The sequence below is a fragment of the Mus pahari genome, chromosome 18 (genome assembly GCF_900095145.1).
Source record: "Mus pahari chromosome 18, PAHARI_EIJ_v1.1, whole genome shotgun sequence".
Taxonomy (NCBI): domain Eukaryota; kingdom Metazoa; phylum Chordata; class Mammalia; order Rodentia; family Muridae; genus Mus; species Mus pahari.
This window is the reverse complement of record NC_034607.1, coordinates 11,777,162-11,792,334: the sequence shown is the minus strand read 5'-3', so window position 1 is coordinate 11,792,334 and position 15,173 is coordinate 11,777,162. Positions and strand designations below refer to the sequence as shown.

General features: G+C 44.5%; 1 protein-coding gene across 1 annotated transcript in view; it reads right to left on the bottom strand.

Annotated features, from left to right (window-relative positions):
- Positions 1-15,173, bottom strand: part of Clic5 (chloride intracellular channel 5) — a 141,054-nt gene that overhangs the window by 91,746 nt on the left and 34,135 nt on the right. The window lies entirely within an intron of this gene.

Here is a 15,173-nt window from a genome sequence, read left to right as displayed (position 1 = left end):
TTTTTTTTTTTTAATTTTTTAATTTTTTGTTTTTTAATGAAGAGGGTCAGCTAGTCTAAGTTATTCTACTACCAAAATCACGCACTTACGATAGCATGGAGCGAAGAAAAGATCCTGAACTCGCAGAGCTTGCCAGTTTTGCTCTGTGCAAGTGGAGAGGGAGTGGGCCAGGAGCCCAGGAGAGGCTGAGGGGTGAGCCAGCCTGTCAGGTGCTGGAGTCAGAGTCTGCAGCTTTCAGCTTTGTGGGGTTTTCTGTTCCCTTGCTTGGTTTTATTCTCCTCTGCTTTCTTATTCTCTCCCTCCCACCCACCCTCCCACCCTCCCTCCCTCCCTCCCTCCCTCCCTATCTCCTCTCACCTCCTTCTTCTCTTCCTGGTCCTCCTCCTCCTCTCTCTGTCTCTGTCTCTGTCTCTATACACACACACACACACACACACACAGAGAGAGAGAGAGAGAGAGACAGAGACAGAGACAGAGACAGAGACAGAGACAGAGACAGAGACAGAGAGACAGAGAGAATTCTATAGCATAGGCTGGCTTTGGCCTTAAACTCACTATGTAACTGAGACTGGTTTGGAATTCCTCATTCTTCTACCTCAAAACCTTCTAAGTGCTGCTTACAGGTGTATGTCACCACATTCAGCTTTCTCTTTTTCTCTTTCTCTTCCTCTTCCTCTTTCCCTTTCCCTTTCTTTCTTTCTTCCCTTCTTTCTTTCTCCCTTTCTTTCCTTCTTTCTTTCATGAACTATGATGCAGAGGGGAAAAATACTCACACCCTGTAAGCATAGCTCCATGTATTTTCGCCAGCTGCTCCAGCACTAGATGAAGGAAGAAGATATTGACTTCTTGCTACTTTTTGCTTCTGCTTTTCTACCCACCCAAGGTAACCATTACTTAGACTTGAAATAGACTAAAGTGAGAGTTAGGGTTGGTAGGTTGAAGCTAGTAACCCTGGTTTCTTTCAACCATAATGGCATTGGACACATTTCCCTTAGATACACACTTTGGCGAAGGTGTTGTTAAATCACAGAATATAAGAATGTTCTTGATAAATATTCTCTTATGCTTTTCTGAAGTTCTCCCCCCCCCCAACATTCTCCACCTCTTGTTTCTTTTTTTTTAAAGTAGTTGCAGAGCTGGGGAGATGCTCCGGGTGTGAAGTGCATGTCAGGCAAGCAAGAGGCCTTGACCTGAGAACTCCAGCAACTCTATTGGGCAGGCTCCATGGCCTGGCTGGGCTCCCAGGCCTCCGGAGGTGGAGACTAAGCAGATTCTGGGTTCAGGTGAAAGACCATGTGTCCATACATGATAGAGAAGGTAATCAAAGGTGTTTTCATTGTTATAAATGACGTTGTTGGCCTGGTTTTATAAAAGTAAAGAAACTGAGGGATGGAGCACTTAAGAAATTTGACTCTCATCAACCCAGGAAACGGCAGAGTCAGGATTGGGGTACAGATAACTGATACTTCAGCAACTACTCAACTAACTGATTTATTTTTCACTTTGTGAACACTACACTGAGAGAAGTGCAGGTCTGGTCCTAATCGTGGAAATTAAAATCCACTTCAGTGAGGCAGTAACAGAAGGGATGAACCGCAAGGGTGTCACATGAATGGGGAAGATGTAGGATATGGGTCTGAGTTTAGATCTGAACTGTCTGCCAGTTGCCCATGTCCTAAAGACTTGGCTCTAGCCATGACACCATTGGAACCTCTAAGAGGTGGGACCTAGGACAGTTGGGCCACTGGGGCCATCCTCTCAAAGGGAATTGCCTTAGTTACTTTTCTAGCGATGTGAGGAGACACCAGGGCCAAGGCAACTCATTTTAAAAATCACTTCATTAGGAGCTTGCTTACAGAGGGTGAATCCATGACTTCACGGCAGGAAGCATGGCAGCAGGCAGGCAGGCAAGCTTGGTGCTGAGGAAGTAGCTAAGAGCTTACATCTTAGCCACAAATTTTAGGCAGAGATAAATGGAGACTGGACCTGGTATGGGCTTCTGCAACCTCAACTCTCACCCCCAGGGAGAGCCACATTTTGTATTATAAGGCCATACCTCCTCCAACAAGGCCACACCTCCTCCAACAAGGCCACACCTCCCAGTCCTTGCCCAAACAGTTCTACCAACTTGGGGCCAAGCATTTAAACATAAGAGCTTATGCAAGCCATTCCCATTCGAACTCCCCTAGGAATTAAGGAGCCATGCCAGTCCCTTTCATTTTGCTATCTCAGAGGTAAATGCCTCTCGCCACTTTCAATCAAGTCAGACTACAAAGCAAAGGAACTATTCAAGATAACAGAGATAACTTGACAGCTTCACACTGTTAACACGCATGGGCTCGTCTGGGTAATCATCAACAGAATGCACATCGTTCTCGAGTTTGCAAGGAAAATTCACCAAAAGAACATATTCTAGTCACAGAAAAAAGAAATTTAATTTAACTGAAAATGAAAGCATTGAAAAGACTCAGAAGGAAATAATAGGACACGATTTAAAACCAGAGTTTATAAAAACAAACAAACGAACAAACAAAAAAACAAAGAAAAAAGAAAAATGAAAAAGAAGAGACAAAAATGAAAAAACTCCACAAAACCAATTGCTCCAACCCATCTGGATTTTTGCCAAGAACAAGAGAAACGGTATGTTACCAAAATCAGATATGAAAAATGGGGGGCCATCCGATCAGTAACCAACTCAACTTGGGATCCATCCCATGGGGAGGCACCAAACCTGACACAATTATTAATGGTGTGTTGTGCTTGCAGACCGGGGCTTACTGTGGCTGCCCTCTGAGAGGTTCTGCCAGCAGCTGACTGAAAGAGATGCTTACAGCCAACCATCGGATTGAGGTTGGGACCTCTATGGAAGAGTTAGGGGGAGGATTGAAGGAGCTGAAGGAGATGGCAACCCTATAGGAAGAACAATAGTGTCAACTAACCTGGAACCCAGGGAACTCCCAGAGACAAAGTCACCAACCAAAGAGCATACAAGGTCTGGTCTGAGTACTCAGTCCCCTGTATATATGTAGCAGGAACTGACTCCTCAGTGGGAGAAGATGTGCCTAATCCTGTAGAAACTTGATACCCCAAGCAAGAGGTGAAGGGGAGAGGGAAGGGGGAAACCTCTGGGAGGGAGGACTGGAAGGGGTGCAAAAATAAAAGCATGTAATACTAATCACTGTCCTTCTAAACCCAGCCCCCTGCAGGCGCTAAGATCCACCCGCAGTAACCCTCAGATCCACCAGAGCTGCTCTGCTGTGCCTTGTCTCCACCGCCTGCTGAGAAGACCAGTTTGTCCCAGAAGACAACATCCTTTGGACCGGCCTACACCTATGGACATTCATCTGTGCCCTGATCCTTGGACCCACCCACGGACATTTCACCTGTGCCTTCAAAGACTGGGGGTTGGGGACTGGGGTTTTTTCCCACACTATATAAACCGAGTTCCTACATTAAACTTCGAGCTTTGATCAGTAAAAAAACCAAAAAATAAAATAAAAAAAAAAGCATGTAATGATAAAAAGAAAAAAGAGAAGGAATGAAAATGGGTCCATCACCTTCATAGATGCGAGAACACAGGAAGGCTTCCAGAAGCTGCACGTAAGTTACTTTCACAAAATGGATACATTCTTGAAAGATTAAAAACTAACAAACTCACTCTCAAAAAAAAAAAAAAAAAAAAAAAAAGAGGATCCCCTGACAGGCAAATCCTTCCTTATCTATTAAATATATTTTGTTCTAACTTGAGACAAATCAGTAGAGGAGGACCTTGAGGCCCAGGTGTTTCATTAACAAACAGGCAAAGATATGAACAGACAGGTTACCAAGCAAGTGAACTCAAAAGTACACTTAACCCTGGAGATATAGGGGTTAAAAGAGAGATGCTACAATGTGCCGGTCAGAAAGGCTGACACAGACACTCAAGAAAACCTCCTGTGCTAGCAAGAAGTTAGCTACTAGTCTCAACTTCCAGCGCCTTTCTGCAGAGCAGTTTGGAAATGTTATATGATGTCAAGCCCGTGCTTTCTTGGTCTTCCCACATCTTGGGCGTGATTCTAGAGAAATGCAGATCCCTGTCCACCTAGAACCTTCAGAGTGAATGTTTCCACGGTATTATTTATAATGATCCCAAACTGGAACAATGGCTAAATGAATCAACTGATTGTCCTATGCACAAACAATGCCTGAAAGGGGGGGGGGCAGGAGGGAGCTAGTAAGAGCTGTGCACATGCATAAACACGCATAAATCTTAACTGTACAATGCTAAGTGAAAGAAAGCTGGTCTCCAAAGGCTACACACTGTCCAGTTTCGTTTGTGTGACAATCGAGAGACCTGGAGAGTGGGAGAAAATCAGGGGCAGGCCACTGGTGGGGGAGGGTTCGATATAAGCAAAGAGATTCCAGGAAAGAGTTTTCGAAGGTGCTAAAACTGATATCCTGTCTGTTCTGGTGGTCACAAACATCTCTGCATGTGTTAAAATCTACAGAACTGCATGCCCACCGAAATGAATGACCTCTGTGTAAAGTTAAAAATGATCAAGGTGCATGAATAACTTCAAGAACTACAAATTCAGGGCTAAGAGGACAGTTTGGTCAGTAATGTGTTTGCCATATAAGCAGGAGGACCTGAGCTTGGTGTCCATAACCCATGTAATGTTTTAAAAAGTCAGGCATGGTGGCATGGAAGTGCAGCACTTGGAAAGTGAAAATGGGGATTCCCTGGAACTTGCAGGCTGTCCAGCCTGGCTTAAGTGGCAATAAACAAACAAAGATCGCCAAGGTGGAAGTCTCCTGAGGAGCAGCGCCAACTTCACCCCTGCATATGAAGCCGTCATCTTGTTTCCATATCCTTCTTTCCCTGCGCCCTTCCCCTAAATCTTATCACACCATTAACATCAGAAATGCAAAACAAGGGCTGGTGAGATGGCTCAGCGGGTAAGAGCACCCGACTGCTCTTCCAAAGGTGCAGAGTTCAAACCCACATGATGGCTCACAACCATCCTTAACAAGATCTGACTCCTTCTTCTGGAGTGTCTGAAGACAGCTACAGTGTACTTACATATAATATGTAAATCTTAAAAAAAAAAAAAAAAAGCAGTTTCTAAAAAAAAAGAAAAGAAAAGAAATGCAAAACAAAACAAGGTCCTGAAACAGAAATTAAAATCAGATAAACACGAAGGAAGGTAGCCCTGAGCTCTGAGTCCTTACTAAAGATTAAAACACTAAAAAGGATATACATGATCGCAACATACTTTGCCACAGTAAACATTCCCCTTCCAAAAAAAAAAAAAAAAAAAAAGCAAAAGTGGGCGTAGAGGAGAGGAGAGATGGGACCTATACTAAAACAAAACCTCAAGGAAAATGTGAAATCTAGTAACTCCATGTCTGGTCTCTGGGGCATGGGGTGCCATGGTGTGTACTCAGGACTGGACACAGCCAGAAAACCCATGTCCCAGCCTGAGTGCTGAAGTGCTTGAGACGTCCTCCAGCAGACTAACACGTCGTTTCCTTGAACTCATCCTTCCCCGGAACCTCAGGGAACACAGCATAGACAAACTGTTGGCTTCACTGTAACAGGAACGGCCTCTCAGTTAGCCCTCTGGAGTTCTGATCCCACACTCAGTGAGCTCAGTCTTAACCGGCTGGCATTCCGATCATCATCCTGCCTTTCAGAGCTTAGGCCAGGATCCATCATGGAGCTTTGCTTATGGCATCACCCAGTTTCTTCTGCCCGGATCCTCAACTCTTCCCACGTTCTTTCTACAGAGCAGTTTGAAAGCCTTTGGAACCAGTGCTCAGGCATACTCTACAACAAGGACCCCATCTCTCTAGCTTTCTTTCTTATCACACTGACAAATCACTCCAGGAAAACAGCTCAACTGAGGAAAAATTTATATTCATTTGCTAGTTAGTTAGTTAAATAGTTAGAGATAGAGTCTCATGTATCCCAGCTGACCTCAAACTTAACTATTCATCTGAGGCCGGACATGACCTCCTAGCCCTCCTGCTTTGGCCTTCTGCTTAGTTAGGGTGTTACTGCTGTGAACAGGCACCATGACCACATTTAATTGGGGCTGGCTTACAGGAGCAGAGGTTCAGTCCATTATCAGCAAGAGAGGAACATGGTAGCATCCAGGCAGGCATGGTGCAGGAGGAGCTGAGAGTTCTACATCTTCATCTGAAGGCTGCTAATGGAAGACTGACTTCCAGGCAGCTGGGGTGAGGGTCTTAAGTCCACACCCACAGTGACACACCTATTCCAACAAGGCCACACATCCTAATAGTGCCACTCTCTGGGCAAAGCATATACACACCATCACACCTTCCCTAGGCTGAATCACAAGCATTTGTTTTGACTTTTGGCTCCTGAGATCTCAGTTCTTCATGGTGTGGGTATGACCAATAAATACAACATTAGAAGAATCAGTCAGTGGGAACTGGAGCCTCTTTTATCCACAGCTTCTCCCTTTCTTTGGGTTCTATCCTCCCATCGGCAAAATGAACATCACACTATGGCATTTTTACAAATCCTAATTTAAACTAAAACATGAGAACGGTTTGCATAATAAAAAAATGATAGGTAACATTTACTAAGATTCTGCCATGCACTGGGAGTTCCGAATCCCTTATTAGCTTCATCATCTCTGTAATAGCCCAGTGATGGGGTGTTATTGGCCCCATTTCACAAGTGAAGAAACCAAGTCTTAAAAAGGCTGAATAACTTGCCTGGAAATTACTAATAGCAGAGCTGACCCCCCAGCCAGCTGCCTTCATGAGATTGGAAGCCAGTACTCATCTATCTTGGTAATAGCAAGTTTTATAGGAAAAAGCAAATGCCCATGGACACACAGACCATCGACTCAAAGGAACAGGGTCTCTGGTTTCCTTGGTTACCCATCCCTCTTCCATCCATTGTCCTTTAGGTTTCTGGGGAACTTCAGGAATGAACAGGAGGCTCATGTGGCCAGCTCTGGGACTTTCATCAGGGATGTGTTTGACATCATGTTTCCTTCTGTTGACCTAAGACGGAGTAGAACAGGACTAGAAAGCTGTGATTCTATCTTATCCACACAAGGCCAGGCTGACTGAGAGCAATGTAGACAGAAAGCAAGGGCTGAGATGTGGGGTATGAGAGAGGTGGGGAGCCCACATGTTCATGCGCCATTGGAGTGACTGGGTCACCAGGGGACTGGAACCTGACATCTGACATCGCCAGAATCTTCTCTCCTAGAGAGCAGCAGCAAGCTTTTTTATTTATTTATTTATTTTGTCTCAGACCACCTCACACTTCCTGAGGCTCACAGCTTGAGATTTAGCTCAGGCTCAGAACTTAGGTAGAACAAAGAGGACTTTGGTGTGAGAAGTTCCCTGTGATTATAAGGGACCTCCCCGTGGGCAGGGGAGGCTATTATCAGCTAGACATGAGCCAGCAGTGGAGTGATACACTTTAAAAATGGACTACATTCTGGTGTTTGAAAGTAATATTTTTTTTTTAATGTTCCAGATTTTCACACAAAAAAAAAATGCCCTGTTGTCATTGGAGGCTCATAAAAGACAAAACGAAAGTGAAAAATGTGCTCAGAAACTGCCAGAATTTCAGAGAGGTGCTGTGTATGGAGCTCCGGTGATTGCAGGTAGTTGAAGACTAGAATAATACAGATATAAAATAATATCTTATGACTTGATTTTAAAGCAGACAGAGCACTTTTCAGTATAATGAAAAGGTGAAAAAAACCGGGATCCAGAAACTCCAAAGAATTTAGGGACTTGAAGTGTGGCCACCCATGCTCACTGAGCCTCAGTTTCCCTACCTATAAAATGGGGATAAGAGACCAGAGTTAGGCCATTTCCAGCTGTTATCTTCATTTGTAACACAATCCACTCCTACAGATGTGAGCAACAGTGTCAATGTCCTCCCAAGGACCTCTAGGAACAAGTGTATACTTAAGTCTATTTCCTTCTCCCCATTTATCTCTCTACACAGACATTCCTCCCTAAGTTTCCTTAGAAAGGGATAAAACTTCAGTGTGTGCCCTTCCCTTTGGCAGTGAGGCAGACACTAAGAAAATTCTAAAGTATGTGGAGGAGGTAAAGTCGTAGAAGGTTCTGGTCTATCCCTCCCTGGGGCAGCTTTCACTCTCTTCTGTCATATTCAGAACTGAATATGACAATTCTGTGCAATTCAGAACTGAATTGCCTGGAAGCTTAGTCATACCCCTGGGAGATCCTAGTGTATCACCTCGACTTACTTCCATTTCCCTTTTTCCAGGGAGAAGGTAGAAAAATTTCCAAATATCTTAGTTGGGTTTGAAATTCAAAATTTCCTGGATGGGGACCTGTGCTCAATGCTGGGGCTCAGTTTACAGGAATATCAAAGTTCTGTCAGCAATGAACTCGTAGCCCTCCCGTCCCCAAAGCATTTGGCATGCTGCCCCCTGTACTCCATGGCTAGCCATCTCGATGGGATACATTTTTAGGAGAATACAAACATGAAGCCATGGGATGGAGGGGAGAGGCCTGTTTGTTCTCTTTTTCCATCACTGGGAGACGTACAGGTCCGCTTGCATTGAGGTGTCAACCATGAAATTATCATATTCACACGCACTTATTGTTGGCCTTTTAACTGCCAGATACAACGTGAGGGAGACACGTTGGGAAAGGAAGCAGTCCTGGCCAATCTGTGCAGGGTGATTCTTGATCATCTCCCTTGGGGTAGACATGACATGCGCAGGAAAAAGCAAGCGATAAGTAAGTGTGAAGTGCAGTCAAACCTAGTGAGGAACTTCGGGGTTGGGGGGGCAGATCATCCTCATGGAGAGGAGGGCAGCTCCTGTGCAGTGAGGTCCTGGGCAGCTTTGTGCAGAAAGCCTCCAAGCTGAGGGGAAGCCAGTCCTTTGAAGACTACAGGAAAAGGAGGTGGGAACCACATGTATGAGGGGACTGGGGTGGGAGAGAGCGTTCCACAGTGGAGCTACTGAAGGGCCCACTTTCATTCCTTCACTGTCTGCCGATGGCCTTTATGTAGTGGGGTCACACTTTCTCCCTTCCCTGTGTAACTGAGTCATGTACAGCCTTTGTGATTTCAACTCATCTTTCGTTACAATCTGTCCAGAAGTTTTCATTCTGTGGGACCGTTCTAGCATAACCAGAAGTGTCGCTTATGATGAATACATGTTAACTTTCATCGAATCATTTAGAGGAAAGGATTCCCGTTCTGTCTTGACACTATTTCTAGTGCATCCTCAGTCAAATACACCTTGCAAAAAAAAAAAAAAAAAAAAGCGTAAAAAAAAAAAAAAAAAAAGCGTAGTGTGACGTGGTGGTTGGCTCAGTGAAGTAAAGTGCTTGCAGTGCGAAACTAAATCAGCTCTGGGGGTTTGTGTCTGTGTTCCAGGGGGCTCCGGCAGTGACCTGGGAGGCTGAGGCAGGAGAATTGCTCAGAAGCTTGCAGGGCAACCAGCCTGGAAGATCTGACAGTGGAGCACGCAAAACAAGGGACTTCCTCAAAGTAATGTAGAAAGCAAAGATGGACTCCCAGAGCTAGCCTGTACCCATCCCCTTCCAGAGAGAGAGAGAGAGAGAGAGAGAGAGAGTTTATAAATTGTAAATTTTGTACAGGCATACGTTAAAGTTTAAGCTTGCAATTCAGCACTCGTCTGTGACATCTTTGCAGTACATTCTTTCATCTAAAGACCCCTCCATACTTGGTTCTGCTTAACAGCTGTGTGGACACCATTGGCTTGAACTTATGGAGAAAGTGAAGCCCCTGTGGAAGACTGTTGTTGAGTCTAAGTGACGTCATGTTATTTTAAAGTTTCACTGCAATCAACTTGAACTTAACTCCTTTCCCCCACCCTTACCCTCTTACCACCTCATTATCCAAACACGAACCAACCCTTTCCCAGAAACGGCAGATTATGGCAGTGGACACAAGACCTTGTACCCTCTGTAAAGCTGGAGGCGTGAAGGACCATAGGGTCAAATGATGTCACAGGTCCTGCCTCACTCACAGGCATCTGCTTTCTTGGGAGGATGCACAAAATTGAAGGTCAGAGAGGTACAAAACAGCCACGCCAAAGTGGTTTGGTTGAAGTCACCAGGCAACACCAGCTCCTCCCTTGCCACTTGCCAGTTGATCATAGAGGTGCCGTGCCCTTGGCCATGTGAGGGTCAACCACACACGTCTCTCACTCTTTCCTGGGAGGCTGAAGGTGGCCGGTGCCACTCTCCATTTGATGGCCATGTATACCATAGTGAAGGAAAACTAAGGCAGTTTTACCAATCAACAAATAGAACGGAGGCTGGAAAGATGGCTCAGTGGTTAGGAGAGCTTGCTGCTCTCTCAGAGGACCTGAGTCAGGTTCTCTGCACTCATGTGGTAGCTCACCCATAATTCCAGATTCAAGGCATCCAATACCTTCCTCCGCCCTTTGTGGAAACCCATCTTCACACTTGTCACACACACATAATTAAAAAAAAAAAATCTTAAAGCAAGCAAGCAAGCAAACGAACACAGAAGCCCAGTACTGACCCACTGCTTGAAGATAAGCAGAAGGATGCTAGAAAGGAATGTGCTTGTCCATCGCATATGCATGCATGGCTGGTCCTCCCCCACGAATCAACTCTTAATGATCTCGCCTATTGCTCTCTCCTCTGGCTAGGAATGGGTACCTCTAAGATGGATACATCTCTGTTTTTTATACTCTGTGTAGTAGTTTTAGGATGAGGGAAAATCTGAGCAGAAGCAACTGAGTTCATATATATACATATACATATATACCCTCTGTACTCTGTCCTCTCCCACACACCTGGCCTCCTCAAGAAGTGTATATGCAGTGAGAACCTGCCCTGGTGTGGAGTAGCTACCAAAATTCCATAGTTCCCATTACCCTTGGCATTGTCCATCTGAGGGTCTATTGCTGATTTTATTTTATTCATATGCATGGGTGGTGATTAGAAAGAGAAATGGTCCCTTGTAGCCTCAGACATTTGAACACTTGGTTCCCAGTTGGGGGGGGGGGACTACAGAAAGGTACAACCTTCCTGAGGAAGTACATCACTGAAGGTTGGCTTTCACCATTCACAACCTGGTTCCACAGCCTGTTCACTCTGTCTGCTTCTTGCATGCTGTTGAAGGCACAATATCTCAGTCTCCTGCTTCTTTCTCTGCCCTTCTCTGCCATATCTCCCTGCCCTGATGGAATCCTATTCATCTGGAACTATAAGCCAAAATAAACTCTTTCCCAACTCTTTTGGTCCTGGTGTTTTAGCACAGCAACCGAAAAAGTAACTAATGTGTCATTATTTGTATCTTTCATGAGTGTGTACCGGTGGAGGACAGAAAAAGGCTTTGAACTCCCTGGAGCTGGAGTTACAGGTGGTTGTGATCCACCCACTGTGGGCAGAACTTAGGTCCTCTGTCATTCCTATGTCAGCTAGGTGTGGTCCATCTACTAAGCACCCTTAAATAATAATACTGCTAGCATCTGGTTTCTGTCACTGTCATCACAACAGCTGGCCTGAGGGGTATGTGAACAAATACTGTTTCCATTCTACCCATCTTAACAAGTTCAGAAGACTCCCATTCACAGATACAAAGTAATCTGTCCAAGCTCCCTACACTAGAAGGATGCAGAGTTAGGCCTCATCAGGTGAATCACAGTGATGCTCACTGTGTCTTACCATTTGCATTGCCTCCCTAAAACCAAGCTGTGACTCACTTGATTGTTAGATATTTAACAAAAAAATAAATTCATATTCACACTGGATAGCTGAGGGCTGACAGAGGCCCTCTTTCAGATCTTACAGATGTCTGATACTTGAGACTATCCACCTGCTCTTGGCCTTGACGGTGTAGCCTGTACCTACATGGCCCACTGCAAGCAAACCCCTGGTAGGTGGACATGGTCTGTGTCTAAGGAAGAAAACTTGAACGCTGGATCACCACATGGGACATTGTCATTCAGTGGGAAACATGGTGCTTCTGGGCTTCCCAAGCTCCTGTTGTGGATTCTAAGGGCATTAGAGGTCCTTGCTGGATTTCATTTGAGATATGAAGCTGTAATGGGGCCTCTCCTAGACAGAGGTTTTAACTCCGTTTTAACTGTGGCTGCTTGTGGGTGAACTATGAAGAAATCTAATGCAGTTTCTGCCTGAAACTCAATACCGCCTGGATTCATCTGTTTGTTTTAAAAGGTTTATTCTCAGCCCTAGCCACACTTACTGATGTTAATGATAGTGCTATCTGATGAGTTCGTCTCTTTGGAGTTCCGGGTTCCTCAAGGCCAACATACCCACAACTCTGCTCTGACAGCCTGCCTGCTGAAATCTTCTCCTTGACCCAAATTTTCCTTCCCAGCTAGTGATGTCACCATGCATTTCATCATTCAAGCTAGAAGCAGAGCTTATGATTTATGAAATCCATCTGCCAAACCCACCTCCAAGTTTCTGTTTTCTAATCTGTCACTTCTTGATGCCCACCTCAAGTTTCTGTTTTTCAGAGCTGCTCCCCAGCAGTCTCGCATCCTCATACCCCAGCATCCCACAGTAGACGGACCAATGCTGTCTCCTGTCTACACTGACCTCCCAGAGACCCTTTCCTGGGTCGTTTTCCAATTCACTTTTTCTGTCACTGTCACTCTTTGTCAGAGTCATAAGCACCTCAGACAGTGGAGGAGGGGAGAAGAAAAGCAGGAAGCTGGGGACATTCGGGGACAGCAGTCTCCTGCTTCACATTGGTTTTGGAAAAGTTCATTTTATGGGCCCCAGTCAGGATTAGCTCTTGTTAATGAAGAAACCTGTGAGGCCACCAGGCTCCCCAGAACTCAGCTGGCTCCCCTCAGCCAGGGCTTTGCTTTTCTGAAGCTCTGGATTTAAAGAAGAGGCCACCGATGTTGCCAATTTGGCTTTGCTTCTCAAGCACCAGATGGGTTTGCTCTATCAAAACTGTCTGCTTTCTTAGGTCCCACAGTGAGAGGTAAACTCCCGAGAGAAGTTCACTAAAATCACACTCACAGTCTAAGGCCGCGGTAACTTTACAGCATTGTATACTCTGTCCATTGGGTGATGAAATGTCACCAGATTTCTAAATAGTAATTCAACCTAAATGAGGAAATATGAAAACGTAAGACTTTATAGGGAGGAAGAATGCCCTGAGTTAAAGGCAGATGATATTCATCACTGAGAAGCCAAATGTCTTTAAGATAAACTTTCTGTTAGTATGAGCCCAATTAAACCCTGTATGGTACAGCCTATAAAATGTCAAGTATGGGTCTTAAGATGCTTCTAGGAAAACATGGTAAAGGAAACAGGAACCTACCTAGGATTTGTGTTTTAAATTGTAGACACACGGCAATGGTGGATGCTTAGTTCAAAACAGGAAAAAAAATAGATGAGATATTTAAAACAAAAAATAGGTTCAAACTGTAGCAAAACCTATCAGCCTGGAAAAGGTTATACAAAAGCAAGAAGTAATTATGTAGCTGAGCAAAGAGTTTGGTCAGTAAGGTGAGGAAGCCCATAGTGATATAAGTTCGAGCCTAGCAACAATGTAAAAAGTCTGGTGTGATTCGGGGCATTTATAATCCCAGCAGAGACTTGGGGGTGGGGGTGAGGCAGAGAAGGAAGATCCCTGAGGCTCACTGGCGGGCCAGTTTAACATAATCAGCAAGCTCTAAACCAATGAGAGACCCCCATCTACAAACCAAAATATAAGGGGCGGAGAGGCAGCTCAATGAATAAGAACCTACCCATGTCAGGTGTCAAGTCGCTCATAATCACCTGGAACTCCAGTTCCTGGAGTCCAGTGCCCTCTTCTGGACTCCATGAGTAACTGCACTCACATATGCACATACCACACATGGAAACATTAAAAAGAAAACAAATCCTTACAAAATAACGTAAAAACATGACATATGAGGAACAGTGCTCAAGATTATCCTTCAGTCTATACATACACGCCTAAAAAAAGTCCACATACACACACACACACACACATACATACATACATACATACACCAATACGAATATGTACCCATACACAGTCACATAAAAAAAAAAAAAGTAATCACTGGGTGGTCCATGCAGACATCATGTTACATTACAGAGACTGAACTGAATCCACACTGTAATAAATGTTAGTCAGAGCAAAAATGATCATCATAAAAAGAAAACCACTGCAGAATCAACAGATCGTTTTCAAGAAGGAAGAAAACAAACAGTTCTGATTGCCTAATAGACAGTTAGAAGTAGAATGCATGTGTTAGCAAGCCGCTGGGATTGCTCAGCAGTAAAGGGTATTGCAGCCAGACCTAATGACCTGAGGTGGATCCTTGGGCCCCAATGGTAGAAAGAGAGGACCAACTCTACCAAGTTGTCCTCTGACCTACATATACATGTCATAGCATGCATACACACATACATGTGTATACACACACACACACACAAACACATACATACTCATGCATTGCATACACACAAATAAATAAAAACATAAAACTCTTTTGAATACATGTTAGAATATAAACCATTAAAAGAGCTTTAAAAGACAATGTAAGGAAGTTGGAAGATCACATGCTGGTAATGTTTCAAAGATAGCCTTAGTTTTAACAACAAGAGCATTGACCCAGTTATCTAAGGTTATGAGTCAACTCATTCAAAATGAGATCATAGGAAATCAATGGCGAGTGTGCACACAGGGAAATATAGACAATAAATCACCACGGGGGAAGGTGCTCAGTCTCGTTAACTACTGAAACAAAACCAAGAGAGCTTTTAACACTGCCACATTCCGATCACAAGGCAGCATTAAAACTCTGTACTGCTCTTCCAGGAGACCCAATTCAACCCTCAGCTCCCTCATCAGGCAGCTGCCTATAACTCAACTTTCAGGAACATTTGATATTTCTGGTCTCCGTGAGCATACACATTCATGCACACAGACCCACATATACACAGAATTAAAAAGGAAAATACATCTCAGAAAAACAACATAATCTAAGGGGTTAGGGGAGGAAGCTTGGTCTACTGAGCTCTTACCTAGCATGCGGGAAGCCCTGGGCATCCTATAAACTGAGCAGTGATTTGGCCTGCAGTCACTGAGACAGGCAGGTCAAGTTTAAGTTTGGGGTGGAGAGAGAACTTAGTGCTTGCTCTGCAGACATGAAGACCTGGGT